This window comes from Hyperolius riggenbachi, chromosome 2 (genome assembly GCF_040937935.1).
Source record: "Hyperolius riggenbachi isolate aHypRig1 chromosome 2, aHypRig1.pri, whole genome shotgun sequence".
Lineage (NCBI taxonomy): Eukaryota > Metazoa > Chordata > Amphibia > Anura > Hyperoliidae > Hyperolius > Hyperolius riggenbachi.
The window spans coordinates 208,394,797-208,410,433 of NC_090647.1; positions in this window are offsets into that span (position 1 = coordinate 208,394,797).

Sequence of the window (15,637 nt, forward strand, 5' to 3'; positions counted from 1 at the left end):
ATTTGCACCGCGCGTTATAGCCGCAGTGCGCCCCCCCCCCCAGAAAAACCACCCCCGATCTCATGTGTAGGTGCCCTCAATATAGGTTGCCAAGCATAGGTACCCCCAGTATAGTCAGTTGAAGGTCTCCATCACCCCCATAGGTAGCCAGGTGTAGGTGCCTCCAGTATAGGTAGCCATATGTTGGTGCCCTCAGTAAAAGGTAGCCAGCTATAGGTGCCCCAGTATAGGAAATCAGGTGTAGGTGCTCTCAGTATAGGTAACCAGCTATTAGGCGCCCCCTTGGAAGCCAGCGCCCTATGCGACCGCTCTGGTCGCACAGGTCAAAGGCCGGCTATGCGTGAACCCAATATTTATTGTGGTGGAGATTTATCTGCTCTTATTCTTTGTTGAAGACTCGTCTTTTGTTTTTGGACTCTGCGCTGATCATATATAATTTACTATATACTAATATACATATATATGGTATGTTTTCTACCAGTATACCAAAACCAATAATCAGTTGGTATAGCTGTTTAAACAAAACCTAATGTCACAGTGCTATTAAAAATGTGGAGAAAAAAACAAATTTAACTTTCCTGAGACGCTGTGTGTCCAGCTCCACTTGTTTGAGATGTTAAAAATAGAGGGCTCTTGGCAACAGAAAATTAGCCCTTTTAGATACTCTAAACTTGTAGGCAGAGGTTTTCTGCCCAAGTATAGGAGGAGACCTACCAGTATTGATTGATCTATTTCAGCATTTAGATAGTTCCTAAATATTCTAAATGTTTCAAAGTGAGCAGAAACAACATCTGGTCTCCAAGAGTGCTCTGTGGCAGAAGGCTGTGTGACCTCATTACGTAGGCTAAACTTCACTGAGATTGTGGAGTTCCATACTTATATACAGCGATATATAAATGTAGGAACATGTAGGAAGGGTTTCTGGTGCTGTAACCAGGAAAACATAACATTTGGTATCCTGAATAATGAGTTTCAGTCTACTATATTTTGTGATGTGTGTCAGTTAACTACTTTATCAGCCTTATTTTAGACCTGTAAGCCATACCGCTTGGAATATCTGGACTGAATTACCCATACAAACCTTAGCGGAATCAGCCAGCATTTGTGATGATTTATAGATAACCACAGGTCAGATTCATCTGAACCTTTGTATGTGGCTTAGTGGTTAGTACTCTTGCCTTGCATTGATAGAATCCAAGATGTGAACATCAGTTAACTTGTTTGTTCTCTCCATGTTTGTGTTGATTTCATCTGGGTAATCCAGTTTCATTCCACAATTCTAAAACATACTGGTGGGCTGATTGGCCTCATTTTTTCCTAAACTCACTTGCAACATGTGAGAGAACGCGGAAAAGCCGCCGCATGTGCTGCTAAGGAGGCGGCTGGTTCCGCGTCCAGCGCGGCGGTTTGCATGCGGCAGCGTGTGTCTGGTGTGGCTGAGTCTGTTAGTGCACACAGGCTTAGGAATACGCGTGCGCGCGCTGAGAGGCAGAACTCTTATACTGGGCAAGGAGAGATCAGCTGATCACGCCGATCAGCTGACTCCAAAGCAGGTTACTATTGGTTGATCAATTAGGGGTGGTGCCGGAGAACACTACTCCGTATATAGTTACTGTTGGCCAGTCTCAAGTTTTCTGCCGTTGCGAACACTACGTGGAAGCACTCAGACCTTAGTCAGATCCAACAGTGTGTTTGAACCAGGTGGACCTGGGAATTCACACTGAGCCAGACTACTTGTACTGTTATTCTGTTTATGCTTAGGCTAGTTCCAGGGTGTAGAGACCACGGACCTCACACCCAGACTAGGGAACTTGTGTTATCTATCTGTTATACTTCAGACTAGTTCCAGGGTGTAGAGACCACGGACCTCACACCCAGACTAGGGAACTTGTGTTATCTATCTGTTATACTTCAGACTAGTTCCAGGGTGTAGAGACCACGGACCTCACACCAGACTAGGGAACTTGTGTTAGCTATCTGTTATTCATCAGACTAGTTCCAGGGAGTAGAGACCAAGGACCTCACACCCAGACTAGGCATTGTTGATATCTGTTATGATTTACTGCTTTCCTGACTATCCCTCTGATCTCTGATTCGGTATCTCGCATATCTGATATTCCGTTGCCAGACCCTGCTTGCCTTGGATACCAAATCAGCCTTCTGTCTTTGTGCTTTATCTGTCCGTGTGTTACCGACCAGGCGTGCCCGACCTCGAGAGCTATCTCTCCTCTTAAGAGATAGTCTCCAGATCAGATAGTGACATCCACCTTCAGGTGTCACTCATTCTCTGGTCCTTCCTACCTCCAGCCTGACTCCACCCCTTGGAGAGTCTCAGGCTGCTGGAAGGTTTCTGTGCCCTCAAGAGCAGTATTCCTTTACTGCCTATTTTCACCAGGTGCATTACGCAAAGTACTACTGTTACACCAAACACTCACATACCTATAGGTGTCCAGAGGTTAGCAATATACAGTATCTGTATTATCGGTGATTCTGCAGATCATCAATAATCAGGTATACATGTGCATTCTTGGTGATACTGCAGATCACCAATAATCAGATTCTCTCTGCGTGCTCACACCAATCGTTACACAACAATAGAAAAAATAAATACAGTAGAATCTCTTTTTAGTAAACTCTGATATAGTAAACCTCTGGATATAGTAAACTCAGTCCTCAGGTCCAAGCAAATGCCTCTGTACTGTATGTACTGTATAATGTATGATCAATTCTGATATAGTGAACTTCTAATATAACAAACTAATTTTCCTGGTCCCTTGGAGTCTACTACAAAGTGATTCTTCAACATCAGAACATCAAAACATCAGTTGGGTATTGCAGACAAGGAATGAACCAAAAACTCAACATTTATAATATACAGGTATCTTTGTTGTTCATGGACATTCCTTCTATGCTCCCTATACTGTTGCCTATTTTGGTAATCCATAACCCTGAACACACGTCTAGGAAATATGCATAGGGATGATGATGATGATGATGATGATGATGATAATAATAATAATAATAATGTAATGGCTGTTGTGTAGTGCCTTTGTGTTAAATTAAATAGAACAAAGGGATGAAAGCTCATTGGTTTATCTTCACTATTCTCACTATAATACACTTTTACACAATCTGTAATTTCTAGAGACACACCCTCTTTCTCTGGTTAAGTTCCTCTACAGGTAACCTCAGTCATCAGTTATTCAGGGTACTCTGGCTCTAAGCTTAATTCACCACACCATAGCCCATGAGTTCTCTCCATTCTTGAAGATAAACATGATGGGCTGTTTATTTCTTTAGACTGCACAGGCAGTTAACCAGGTCTCCTGAACAAACCCAAAACATTGCACCACCTAAATATGGTAGCATCATAATTCAGATCTCACCTCCGCCATGATTTAGGTTTCTGTTGCTCATCCTTATGGTACCTAGTTGTTTACTTAGCATTACTTACCATTACTCCCTCATTACATGTAAATCTATGGCCTTACCCTCTATAGCCACCCCCACCCCCCACCCCTTCCCCACACACACACACACACACACACACACACACAAAAAGTGGCATGTAATCATTTGCACTACAGACCTCTCTTACATCAAACATCATTTACATTCTTTATGCTTCTTTTCCCACTTATTGGCCTTATGTGATCTGTGCAATGCTCAGCGGGAACATATTTTCTGCTCTCTGGTAATGTTGTGTATGCTCTCTACATATGGCACAAAGATGGTAAGGTGTACAAAGCTGATAAAAAAAAATGTTATGATTCTATTGGTCCTTTGCTCTCAGCAAAACATTTGGCAGTAAAATGGTTAAGCTGTGGTTTTAATTATTTTATTTACAGTAAGTCTTTTTATTGTGAAGAAATCAAGAAAAATGTGGAAAAAATAGATGGGAAACTCATTAAAAATGTTTTGCATTTGTTATATTTTTCAAAGTTTAAATAAGGGTATATGTTTAAATATTAATTTCTTCGTTCAAAATACTAATGTGATTTTAAAATGTTTAAGACAGTTTAACACTGTCTACTGTGTCATATACATTTGATATATATATATATATATATATATATATATATATATACATATATATATATATATATACATATATATATATATATATATATATATATATATATATATATATATATATATATATATACTAGCTGGACGCCCGGCGTTGCCTGGGTATGTATTTGGCTGGTGTTGGCTCTGCCCACTTTTCCTAACCCTAACACACAATTACTTAATGACCAAGTATGTGAGCTTTGCGGTCTTTGGCATCAATAATTTGCAATGAAATAAAATTAATCTGATTGGATGTGGCTCCACCCCATTTCTGAATTTGAACCCCAATCACCCAATGGCCAACTGTACCAGGTACATTTTATTAACAGTGCAAGAATGGCAGCAATTAAATATTCCCATTAAAAATCAATATGTGGGTTTTGATTGGCTTTTATAGGCTCCACCCACTTTTTTGAATATTAATCCCAGTCACCCAGGGACCAACTGTGCAAAGTTTAAAAACCCTACCATTAACAGTGTAAGTATGACTGCAGTTTACATTTCATCAATTAAATTTGTATTTTTCTCCACCCACTTATTTCCTAACATTGTTGGCTGCTGTTGGCTCCGCCTACTATTTCTAACCCTAACACACAATTACTCAATAACCAAGTTTGTGAGCTTTGCGGTCTTTGGCATCAATAATTTGCATTGAGATTAAACAAATCTGATTGGCTGTTTGTGGCTCCACCCCTTTGTCTGAATTTGAACCCCAGTCACCCAATGACCAACTGTACCAGGTTTAAGGCCTGTGCCATTAACAGTGCAAGAATAGTAGCAATTACATATTCCCCTTGAAAATCAATAGGTGAATTTTGATTGGCTTTTGTAGGCTCCACCCACTTCTCTGAATATTAATCCCAGTCTCCCAGTGACCAATTGTGCAAAGTTTGAGAACCCTGACAATAACAGTGTAATAATTGCTGCAGTTTACATTTTCTCAGTGAAATTTGCATTTGTCTCCGCCTACTGATGACCCAGCATTGCCCGATTATGTATTTTGCAGGTGTTGGCTGCGCCCATTTTTCCTAACCCTAACACACAATTAATCAATTACTCAATGACCAAGTTTGTGAGCCTTGCGGACTTTGGCATCAATAACCTGCATTAAAATGAAACAAATCATATTGGCTGTGTGTGGCTCCACCCTGTTTTATAAATGTAAACCCCAGTCACGCAATGATCAACTGTACCAGGTTTGAGGCGTGTGCCATTCACAGTGCAAGAATGGCAGCAATGAAATATTCCCCTGAAAAATCAATAGGTAATTTTTGATTACCTTTTGTAGATTCCACCCACTTTTCTGAATATTAACCCCAGTCACCCAGTAACAAACTGTGCAAAGTTTGAGAACCCTACCATTAACAGTGTAAGAATGGCTGCTGTTTACATTTTCCCAGAAAAATTTGTAATTGTCTCCGCCCACTTATGACCCGGCGTTGCCCGCTTATGTATTTGGCTGGTGTTGGCTGTGCCCACTTTTCTAATCCTAACGCACAATTAATCAATTACTCAATTACCACGTTTGTGAGCTTTGCGGTGTTTGGCATCAATAATTTGCATTGGAATGAAACAAATCTAATTGGCTGTTTGTGGCTCCACCCCCTTTCTGAAATTGAACCCTAGTCACTAGTCACTCAATAACCAACTGTACCAGGTTTGAGGCTTGTGCCATTAACAGTGCAAGAATGGCAGCAATGTAAATATTGCCCTTGAAAATCAATAGGTTAATTTTGATTGGCTTTTATAGACTCCACCCACCTTTCTGAATATTAATCCCAGTCACACAGTAACCAACTGTGCAAAGTTTGAGAACCCTACCATTAACAGTGTAAAAATTGGCTGCTGTTTACATTTTCCCAGTAAAATTTGTATTTGTCTCCGCCCACGTATGACCCGGGGTTAACGCTTATGTATTTGGCTGGTGTTGGCTGTGCCTACTTTTCTAACCCTAACACACAATTAATCAATTACCAAGTTTGTGAGCTTTGCGGTGTTTGGCATCAATAATTTGCATTGAAATGAAACAAATCTAATTGGCTGTTTGTGGCTCCACGCCCTTTCTGAAATTGAATCCCAGTCACCCAATGACCAACTGTACCAGGTTTGAGGCTTGTGCCATTAACAGTGCAAGAATGGCAACAATGTAAATATTCCCCTTGAAAATCAATAGGTTAATTTTAAATTGGCTTTTATAGACTCTTCCCACCTTTCTGAATATTAATCCCAGTCACCCAACGACCAACTGTGCAAAGTTTGAGAACGCTACCATTTACAGTGTAAGAATGGCTGCAGTTTACATTTCCCAGTGAAATTTGTATTTGTCTCCGCCCCCTTTTTGGTTATGGGAATAAAAAGTATCCTATACTTTATTCCAGGTAGTGTACTATGTGTGTGCCAAATTTCATTCAAATCCGTTCAGCCATTTTTGCGTGATCGAGTAACAAACATCCAAACATCTAAACATCCAAACATCCGAACTTTCCCATTTATTATATTAGTAGGATATATATAAATATATATATATTTGGTTTTCTAACTCCTTGATTTGGTAAAAAATCATGATTTATATTCCTTTAGAATTAAGTAAGATCAAGAACCAGATCTGTGATGATATTTTAAAATGCCATTTCTAATAGATTGTGACACCAATATTCTCTAATGTATTTCACATTTGTTTCCTCCTTTGAGAAATGTGTGTTATAAAGATTATAAGAGATATTTTCAGTGTCAGGGAAAATCAATGCAATAAACTCCTGACAAAAGCTTGCAAACAATTCTTCATACTCCACGATGAAACTCTGTTCCCAAGACCTCAAAAACCATTCAAATGTTCCTAAGGAATAGATGTCATTAATGATAAAGCAAAAATCCATTATTCCTAATTAATCTCATTTGACATGAAAATAGATTGAATTAATCAAAGTTTGTCCTTTTTTCTGTCAGATACTCTACCGACTCTTTTGTGACAATAGGAGTGAATTCATCAAAATGACAGCTTTTCGCACTCAGAAAGAGATTAATATTGGCTGCATTTAATGCCAAAGATCAAAGTTTAGGTCATAAAAAGGTATTCCTAATAGGAATTTAACAGACAACTGCAAGGAAAATATATGGAATCAGCACACATCTACTATGTATATCAGAAATAAGCAGTTGTATAGCTGAACCTGTACAAAACTGTTAGATGTAATCAGGTTTTACAGCACATCTTGTAGACAACCAGTCTGTTACAAATAATTCTTAGTTGTGCAAACCAGTGCTTCATCCCAAGACTAAATGCCTAGCCATGTATAAGAGTCCGGATATGTTATCTGGGATAAAACATTTATATAGTGTTAACGTGAACCCGATAAGAAAATAAACTGATGAGATAAGCAATTGTATTTATCCTCCTACTCCTAAAATGACTTTTTTTTATTAGATATTCCATGGTTTTATTTTCTATTTAAACATTTACAAAGTAGATTGAATGTTTTCATGTTTCTGCCCAATGGAAACCTAGTAAGTGTCAAATACATGAACTATTTGTTATGATCATGTCTGCAGCATTTACTGCTGGCTGCAGTGGTATTGTAACCCAAGCAGTTCTGATGTCATTACATGCATTTTCTTGCATAGTTTGGTTTGCACTTAAACTAGTTGCTGATTCCATCTGCAGTCGCTCTGAAGTTAATGACAGTTTAATATGCTTTTGTGTACACAAACATTGTCTGCTGCAATGGAGGGGCAATCCCTTTCCTGCAGGCTGCATATCATTGTCTGCCTTTTCCTGCTGTCAGCCTGTGATTAATTACCATTCACTTGTGTGGGAATCTGCAGGTCTGCTCCCATTGGATGACCTCAGTATAAAGAACTGCTTCCTGCAATGCTTGATGGGCTACCATAGTCTCAGATTCAGTCTGTTACTCTGCCCGTGCCCCACCTCGTTCCTAGTCCGTGTGGACTGCGCTGACTCCTGCGAAGGGGTCAGCGAGTCCTCCTAGTTTTGCTCTTGTTTCTAGAAGTTGTTACTTTGCTTGTCTTGTGTCATATATTGGTTCATCGCCAATATATACGCATACTTGCACGTTTATTATTTTCCTTGTATTCGTGTTACGTTGATACATCAGTGTCGCTGATATATACGTACACGAACTGTTTATATCCTGTGTTCCGTTAGTCAGCATTCCAGCACGCTGAGCTAGTTATCCTGTTCCTGGTCCTGTTTGTGGATTGCGTTCATCTCTGCGAAGAGATAGCGAATCCTTCTGAGTCCTGTTCCCTGTATTACTCCAGTCTTAGTCAGAGTTCCTGCTTATGTCATATATCGGTTCATTGCCGATATATACATATGTTAGTCAGACGTTACAAATAGTTTCATTGATAGCTGTAATTGTAATATGCTAGGAAATCATACTTATTGTATATTTATCTGTGTTACGTTCATCTATCTTGATCCTGCTATTTCCTGACTATCCTGTCCTGTCTTTGTGAGGCACGCCATTGCTGCAAACGCATTGGCTACCTCATTCCAGTCTGTTTTATTGTGGACGCTTGCTGTCACTAAGTAGTGGCTAGTTAAGCAAGCGTTCATTCTGTCTACCTGTCCTGATCTCCTCAGTCCTGGTTTATGCGCTCAGCGCTACTTTGCGCTGAGACGTTATTACGAAAGTGTTGTTTGTGGTTGTTCGGATCTGCACCGGCTCTGTGCACCACAATCTCCTATTGGAGTCAGTCCTCTCCTCCACTAAACTGGGGATATCCTGATTCCTTGTGCTGGTGTGTGTACCTCCTTCACGTCAGCTTATGTGTTGCATGCTGACTGTGGAGATTACACCTCCAAGCTTAACACTATTGACCTTTTTCTATCTCCCGCTGCTCTTTGCCTGAGTACTCACCACCCGATGGGTCTAGCGACATGTCCTTGATGACTTGCATTCAGCAACTTCTTTTGTGAGGCCACGCGATGTTACACAACGGGTGCAAATGAGAAGTCAAGCGATCGTGGTACTTTGTGCAAAGTCATCAGGGATCTTAACCAGTTGCCGCCCACGTCACGCCGATGGGCGTGGCCGCGGCGGCAGCACCAGGACCGCCTAACGCCGATTGGCGTAAAGTCCTGGGGTTCTGTTTTGCAGGAGATCGCGCGCAGGATGCGCGCGCATCTCCTGCTTGGGGGGCGGAGCTCCGCCCTGCCTTCAGTCTCCGAGCGGCTATTGCCGCTCAGGAGACTGTTAGACGGCGTGATCGCCGTCTATTTACACTGTGCAGCGCTGCGATGAGAGCTCTGTTGGTGGGGAGAAAAGGGGGGGGGGAATCACTTGTGTGCTGTGTTGTGCGGCCCTGCAGCTTGGCCTTAAAGCTGCAGTGGCCAATTTCACTAAAAATAGCCTGGTCACTAGGGGCGGTTTAGCCCTGCAGTCCTCAAGAGGTTAAAGAACTGCCATGACGGGTGTTATCACGTACGTCGCTAAACGTCGTTTGTCTGATCGCACACCTGTACCCATGTCGCAAGATCATGGAAACGACCACTCAACGCTCAAAAAAAAAACCTGTTCTTGGAAAAATTGTCAAGAAAATCGTGTGGTACGGGCCTTCAGTAGTTGTATTCTGCCAGGAAAACTTTTACGTCTGTAATTTGCTTATCAGTGATGATTACCATATTCCCCACAAGATACATACAAGACGACAAAAGCTGTCACTTCCTTGCCTAAAAATGAACTCTTTCAGGCAGCAAAATAAAACAAGTAAAACAGCCACACACATGCTTATCATGCATCATGTCACATGTTGCCTTGGGTACACTTTAAAGTGGTCTGAAACTCCGACATAACATTCAATAAAAATGTGTTTTCCTACTTTTTATTACTCATACAGTTATCATATTTGCTTTTGTGCATAAGTAATTGTCTGTTTACAAATTACAAGTTTCCTAAGTGTAGTTTATCGTACCCTGAAAGCTGGCGTTGCATTTCATTCAAACTGCATTTTATTATATATGAACATAACAGGGATATGTGAGGGAGCAGGCTGGTGTTGTACTTTGTTCTCTGGTTGAACTCGATGGACGTATGTCTTTTTTCAACCAAAATAACTATGTAACTATGTAACATCTTCTAATGAGCTTTTCTGAACTGTGTGTGTGTGTGTGTCTGAAGCACAGAGAGCTCCTTTTCACTTGTTAGACTGTGTTTACACACATTGTAACAAGACTGAATGGAAACAAATATACTTTTATCTACAGTTTGGATGCAGATTGAAGCTCAATAGCAGGACAAAATGGTTTTGTTTAACCATTTCAGTGATGTTCTGCTAAAAAATATTTCTGGGATAGTAGCTTTCAAGCTGTGAGGAATCTTTTAGAGCAAAGTAGAAATGCTGACTTTCAGACCACTTTAAGGTGCCCATACATTTGTCAATTTCTCCCTTCAGATTCCTTCATAGTGATTGACTCTGCTGGGAATCAATGCTGCAACATGGATGCTCAATCGTAATTTTGATCGATTTACAGCCAAAACTATCGATCACACAGGCCAGAAAGACCGTGCACAAAAGTGGGGGGGGCAGGTTGTGTGACAAATGCAGTGTATTATTAGCATTGCATTTTCTTTTCTTTGGAGGCAAGTGGTGGATGGCTTGTTTTAGGAGGTGAGAGCCCTGGAGCAGGCTGTTTGCGCCTGTCCTCCCCTTATGTGTCGCGCCCAGGTCATGCGCATATAGCAGAACGCAATGGACGATAAGGTAAGTGCCTGTTTTTAATCTTGGGAGGTGTGTGCAGGCGGCTCTTCCCGGCGCTGGCCATGCTGGGGAGATCGCCTGCACCCCCCAGCCTCCCCCTCCGGGGTGCCTTTGTGTGGGTTCCAGGCGGTGAGAGAGCCTGGGACCCCTGTGGCCCCCCTGTTGTATGGGGGCAATGGGAAGCCTCCTCGTGGCGCCCCTGGATAGTGCTATGTAGCATGAACTAATTCCCGCAGGGCGATTGTTTTGCGGTTTTGGTTTTTGACCCTGCATATTTAGGCATGCGAAAGCAAATGCTTATTTGCATGAGCAATGTCTCGTGATTAGCCAATAGGCCAAATTTGCAAAGTCAGATTTGTCAGGTTCACTTGGTTGATGCACTCATTTTCTCTCTGGTGTAATTAGCATTGCATTTTCTTTTCTTTGGAGGCAAGTGGTGGATGGCTTGTTTTAGGAGGTGAGAGCCCTGGAGCAGGCTGTTTGCGCCTGTCCTCCCCTTATGTGTCGCCAATCCAAGTAAAGTGGGGGGCCCCTCTTCTGTGCTCCCACCTCCAGATATTAGAGCAGTGTGTCAGTGGCAGCAGGCGGGGAATGAATGACTCACCTCTTCCTTCCGCATTCCAAGCATTGGAGCGCTGCGTGCCACACAGGCGCAGTGGGTTTGCGACTTTCAAGTCACAAATTCTGGAAGTGAACCAGCAGCGGGGACCGGAGTATCAGTGACTTCCTGTGTGGGCACAGGAAGTCTGCGGAGGACCATTAGAAGCCAAAGGTATATTCAACTCATTTCCCCCTAGCTCCTACAGTACTCGTTTAACTTTGGAAAATTTCACCTCCGTCAGGATCCGGTCCATTTAGATCTGCTAAATAAACTGTTCTTAGTGCCAATATGAACATTTCCACTATGTGAAATAACTTTATTATTATTTTGATTTCATAAAACTTTCACCCACTGGCATTTTTAACTGCACATATTCACTTGTTGGGGTTATTAGTACTTCAGCAGTGCTGATTAACTACCTCTGTGGTTTTCCACAAAGTATGCACTATTGGTGGGCCTGGGGGACTGAGTTGAGAAACACTGCACTAAACTTTCAAATGAGTTATCCCATTTTTATGACCCTTGCATCTAAAATTGCCTTTTATCACTTTTTGCAATCAAATAAATAAAATAAATAATAAGATAGGTTGCTCTTGATTAATTTAAAGGATACACGAGGTGAGAGGGAGGCTGGCTGCCATATTTATTTCCTTGTAAACCATGCCAGGCAGCCCTGCTGATCTTCTGACATAAGTAGTGTCTGAGTTAAAACCCTGGAACAAGCATATGGCTAATCCAGTAAAACCTGAGTCAGCTGACTCAGAATACCTGATCTGCTGCATGCCTGTTCAGGGTCTATGACTAAAACTATCAGAGACACATGATCAGGAGGACTGCCATGCAACTAATATTCTTTAAAAGAAAACAAATATGGAAGCCTCCATATACCTCTAACTTCAGGTATCCTTTAACTTTGAATTAGCTTTTCTCGTCTTATTCTCAGCACTTTTTGCTTGCTAGGGTTTGAAGACATGAAAAAAGTAAAATAGGATGACTAACGATGATTTTAGTACGTCGGAGCCCATATGTAAAGAGGCCCTTCTATAAAATGGAAAATTCATAAACAATAGGTGAGTTGTATGACTTTGTAATGTTAGTAAACTTTAGATGTGCTTTATACAGAAATATTTTCATAGGACACTTCTTACTTATGTGGAGATGAATTTGCACATCTTATTTTAAAAAGACAAAATTGTACATTGGGTTTGTTTCCGTAAACAGAAAACAGTGTTCTGTATAGGTGGTCTTTCAATTGTACATCGTTTTCAGATAACACTACGCTGATTAATAGCAGCGATTTTTTTTTTTTTTTGTAAACTGTGAAATGATCAGCTTTCTAAGATATACGTTTTTAAACATTGCTCTATATAGATGGATTACTTGGGAGATTTTCCTAATTTTCAAGTATGCCTAAGAGGCACCATAGCCAGCGGAAGACAAAGTGACATGTCCATGGTCTCATGAAATTGACATCAGCATTGAAACTGGGCCTCCCAGTAAGACTCTGCATTATTGTTTCACGTTCAGAGGTCTTAACCTCAAATGCCATTTCATTCTAATAGATCTATTACATGTAGAAAGCAATCAATTCAGAGCAGATAGGCTTTTCTCATATTATAGAAATGCTTTGGTGTACAAAACCACTAGCTACAAAACCACTAGGTATCCAGATCAGTTTACAGAAAACTGATTGAATTATGTTTGAATGCATCCACTTTGAACACATAAAAGCCTAAACTATTTTGCACACCTTCTAGAGATGTAATACAGTTGCCATAGAGTTAGCAAGAAGACTGGAGGTTACAAAAACAACAATGTTAGTAATCACTCTGTGCAAGTGATTTGCTACTCTAGATCTTGTAGAGGCCATTTATGATTCAATGCATCATTGTGGATTGACAGGTGCACTTTATTTGCAAATCTGTAGCTATGCACAGTATGTGGAATCTGATTTCTGATTTTTGTTTGATTTTCTCAGAGTTTACAACATGTGTGAGCAACTGTGGCTGTACGGGGTTTTTGACAATTTATGCTGGATTTGCTACCTATTTATGGCCAAACAGGAGCCAAAATAAGAAGTTATATGAGACTTGTCTTCTGTTTGCACAGTGTCTGGCTAATGCTGGGTACACACAATGCGTTTTTCCACCCGATCAATTTTTCCACTCGACTCTCTTATCTTCCGCTAGTTTTTCTTATCTTTTTCCATTCACTTCTATAATAAATCGAGCGCAGAATCGATCAGAAGGAATACCGGACATGTCGGAAATTATCTATCGCATCCGTCTATCGAGAGAAAAAAACGTATGGTGTGTAGCATAATAGTGCATGAGGAATATCTATAGAGTAAATATCTATAAAGTGCAGCAGCAATTAGATGTCTGCCAACATCCTAACATAAAACAACCAATATCAGTCAGATACTGATAACTGACCATAACTAACAACCATCTGAGGCTGTGTGGTGATCTTTAGATTGTAAACCAGATTGGGCAGAGATCTTTTTTCCTCCTCTGTCTAAAGGCCCATACACACGCTAGATTACATGATCCAGCATCTGTACAGCAGCCTATAACCCCCGACCGCTGCCTGGCCATTCATCCGCCAGGTCGATCAACTCTGATAGCTCTGGGCTCATCACTTGGGCTGCCTGCCGTGTGACATCACTACTGCGCTGCTCCGTCAGCCCTCCGCTCCCTTGCATAGCAACAGAACACATTGTCAGCCTATGGGCTGACTGTGTGTCTGTACAGATGCAGCAATCTCCGCTGGGCGACATCCATTCTGTGTGTGTACGGGCTTATAGTTTGTACTTGTTAGGTATGCAACTTTGTGTTTGCAACCACTATTAATTATATAGTGCATTATAATTTGTTGTTACTGTGTAAATAAAAGATTATAATAACATATTGATAATAATAGTAAATCTGAACAGTCTGTAAGTCAAAGCAGAAGGAAGTAGTTACACAGAGATTGCTACCAGTAGGATAATGCCGTCATACTCCAAAATGTAAGTTTGTGGCCTGGTGATGTCTTTGAAAACCATAGAGCGTCTGGATCTACTTAGTGGTAGCAGACCCTGGCTACATACTAACAAGTATAAGAATCACAACAGTATGTTAACAAAATAACAAATATTTTGGCAAGTGAAATAATTCAAAGATGTATTACAGCATAGACCTGAAACCTATGGCATTAGAAGAGTGTGCCCTAGAACCTAGGTTCTCAACATGTGGTACGCGTACCCCAGGGGGTACTTCTGATGGTTGCAGGGGGTACTCGGGCTTGATATGCTTAACCAAGAATAACATATTTAGAGTTTTAGAAAATGATAAATATTATCTAAACAACACAAATTTAGTATTTTAGCTAATTATAAGCAATAGTAAATACTTGGAAATTGTTTAGAATCAATTGTCATGTACTATGATTAAATATACTGTATATTTGTCAAGGGGTACTTGTGATAATGTTTCCTATGCTAGGGGGTACTTGGTGAGTACAGGGTTCTAAAAGCGGTACATACCAATAAAATGTTGAGAAACATTGCCCTAGAATATGTGTGAAAGCAGCATTAGATCAGAGTAATCAAATTCCTCTGAGCATTACTTCTTTTGATCGATCTACTTGGACAAAATAAATATGACCTTTCCAAAGGAGCTTGTTAGTAGCTATTCCTAAAGAGCAGAGGGAGCAACCTATGACCTATATAATGTTCAATGAGCAAGTAGACACACAATGGTTTAAAAGAGTTCATGCTTTTATAAATTAACACCCTCTTAACCCTAAACTTAGGGTATTTCTGAGACCCACTTTATGCAAGCTTTATTTTACCCAGTCCACCAGCATTTTTTGCATGGGGACCTTATGGGCCTGATTCACTAACTGGTGCTAACCTAGTTAGCACGCCTAAAGGCTTTGGGCATGCTAACTAGGTGTAATGCTTGTGTGCATAAACAATACTGTCTGTTTACAAATCACAAGTGTAATGCTGGGGGGTTATACTTTGACCACCCAGAGCAACAAGGCTGGTAGCTGAATAATGGAAGAGGCTACACAGGCTGCCCAGCGCAACTGCAGCTCTGGGCTTCCGATATCACTACAAATAAGATGCAATGGCAGCGCAGTGCGATGTTGCGCTGCCTTAGCGATAGCAAGCATTCAGACAGGTACAAGACAGGACTATAGATTGGACCGTAACTAGTAGCAACCGCAGCTCACAGTCACGTCCACAGAAGCAGAGCA